We start from the raw sequence: 2,733 nt of genomic DNA, 5'->3' as shown, positions 1-2,733 counted from the left end.
GCTACAAAGATTAATAGAAATGGGTTAGATTAATATGTAAGAGCTAGCCAATAAGAGGCTGGAACTAATGGGGCCAGGCAGTGTTTAAAAGAATACAGTTTCGGTGTAATTATTTCGGGTATAAAGCTAGCCGTGCAGGCGGCTGGATGCTGGGGACGCAGCTCCGCCACTTCTAATTCAACATTAGAGTACAGAACTAATCAGACAGTTCTCAAGAGATGAAACACAAATGAAAGAGAAACACTTTCTTTAAGAAAGGTTCCACATTACTTGCCAGTAGAAAAATTAAAGTTATCACTACTTTGGCATTTCATCTTTCACAAGTCAGAATAGCCAAGATGAATAAAAAAACAAGGTCAAAGAGGATGCAGGCTAATGGGAATGCTTTATCACTGATGGTACTGCAACCTGGTCAACTGCTAGGAAAGTCAGTATTGCCATTCCTCAGGCATCTGGGAAGAAATCTCTTCCTCAGATCTAGCAATTCCCTGCTGAGTTTATACCCAAAGGACTCTACATCAAACTACAGATATATATGCTTGTTCATCCATTTTTATTACAGGTCTATTCATTATAGACTGACAGTAGAGAAAGCTTAGAACTTTATAAACTAGTAGATGGATAATGAAATGCATATTTAATGGAATATTACTCTGATGTTAAGAAAAATGAAACTTAAAATTTTGTATGCCACTGGATGGAAATTAAAAATTTATTATGAGTGAGGTAATCCAGACCCAAGAAGATAAGTATTACATGTTTTCTTTCATATTTGGATATAAACTTTTAAGTTTTTAATGTATGTACTACAATCTGAATCATCACAGAGGTTAGGTCACTAGTAAAGCACCAGTAGATATTATGGGCTCTTACATGGGTTAATAAATAAGAGAAAAAGGGAAAACTAAAACAGGAATATTAAATTTGGAAAAGGGGTGAGATAGAAGAGTAAAGGAGGAAATATGGGGAGGGAAAACTAATACAAAAAACTATTTGAAAACCTAATGGAAACCCATTATAGCAGGTTTCCTTATTTATAATGGAAAGAATATTAATGGAATGAACAAATATTAGGGGAGATAGTGCCCCAAGTAGACATCTTATGCCACCAAGTAAAACCTCAGGGACTATGACAAGAATATTGACTGCTCATTATAACATTATAGTAGGGCTATATTTCTGAGAACTTACTATGTCTTCAACCATTGAGAATTTGAACCGGTACCTAACTAGAAACTTCATTCCCACTTACTAGCGTTCACAGTGCTGGAAGGTATACTACAGGCTACCATGGAAGAAAGGTAATCACTCAGTTAAATGTCCTGAGACCTGCACTGACCATCCTGCATGATATACTAGTGCAATTGTAGCACCAACATTATGTGAGAAACCAAGTACTTTTTTATTGCATTTAAGGAAAATTCCATGAGCTGGAACCCATACCTGCTATTGCTAAAGTGGCTATGAACTGGGGACTAAATAGTCTAAAGAAAGACCATTATTATTATTATACAGTTAAAGGAACATAGGAATCAAATGCCTTCTAAAGTCATACTTCTATCACCATAGATGAGTGTCTCATTCAACACTCATCAGAAAAGTCTTTTTGTAAACATGAAAATTAGAAAATATGACCCATAATTGTACAATATGCAGAGAGTAAGAGACATTGAACACTCAGTCCTAAAAGTTAAATCTTCTCAATCCTATGCTCTTAAGGCTCATGGATCTATTTAGAAGAAATAATACTGTAAGAGTCAGAGGGGCTCCAAATAAGAAGTGTCTTTCAGGTACAGCAAGACTGATGCATGTATGCACTAACAGAGGCTGTGGCAGCTCCAACTAGACCTCCTGCAATGAAAAGGGAAAGTGGATACTAGGTTCCAACCTTATCCAGGAAAATTAGGCTTTTTGTTTATTATTAATTGATTCTTATAACTTTACAATTAATACTTAGTGGTGAAGGAAAATCAGTTTTTTTTCCAATGGACTCTAACTGGATTTATGAACCATAATCCAGTGCAGTCTCCATGCCCAGAAGTAGTCTCAAAATTTGCCCCATGACATACTTCCTTCAAGAAGACTATACCTCGTAATCTTTCCCAAATTTTTTGAAAAGTGGAGGATCGGGGCTGGAGAGATGGCTCAGAGGTTAAGAGCACTGACTGCTCTTCCAGAGGTCCTGAGTTCAATTCCCAGAAACCACATGGTGGCTCACAACCATCTGTAATGAGATCTGGTGCCCTCTTCTGGTCTGCAGCATATATGTAGGGAAAATGCTGTATACATAATTAATAAATAAAAATGGAGGATCAACTATTCAAACATATGAGGTTACTGAGCTTACTCATTTTCATCTCTTTCAAATTACTACAGTCCACTCCTGTGACCTACCTTAATGCAAATGTCTCAACTACCAAAGACAATGGCACTGGGTTTTGATTCTACTGCATTTACTGGCTTTGTACATTCTTTAAGTTCTTAATCTCTAAAGCCTTTGGATACTCATAGCAACCTCTCAATTATAATCAAAAATCAAATTAAATACTTTCAACACACAATGATACAGAACCTATTACCATTCTTTTTAGGGATAATCAGAGTATACAATGGAAAGTACAGGACAAAAATAATAATAAATCCAGCAGGGCAAACTCAAAATCTTATAACTACAAGTAAATTGTGAAAGATATTGAGTGTCTCAGCTCTTCCAGTTTTGCCACTTGAAATATA

Source organism: Microtus ochrogaster, unplaced genomic scaffold (assembly GCF_000317375.1).
Source record: "Microtus ochrogaster isolate Prairie Vole_2 unplaced genomic scaffold, MicOch1.0 UNK21, whole genome shotgun sequence".
NCBI lineage: Eukaryota > Metazoa > Chordata > Mammalia > Rodentia > Cricetidae > Microtus > Microtus ochrogaster.
Note: the sequence above shows the minus strand (reverse complement) of the source record.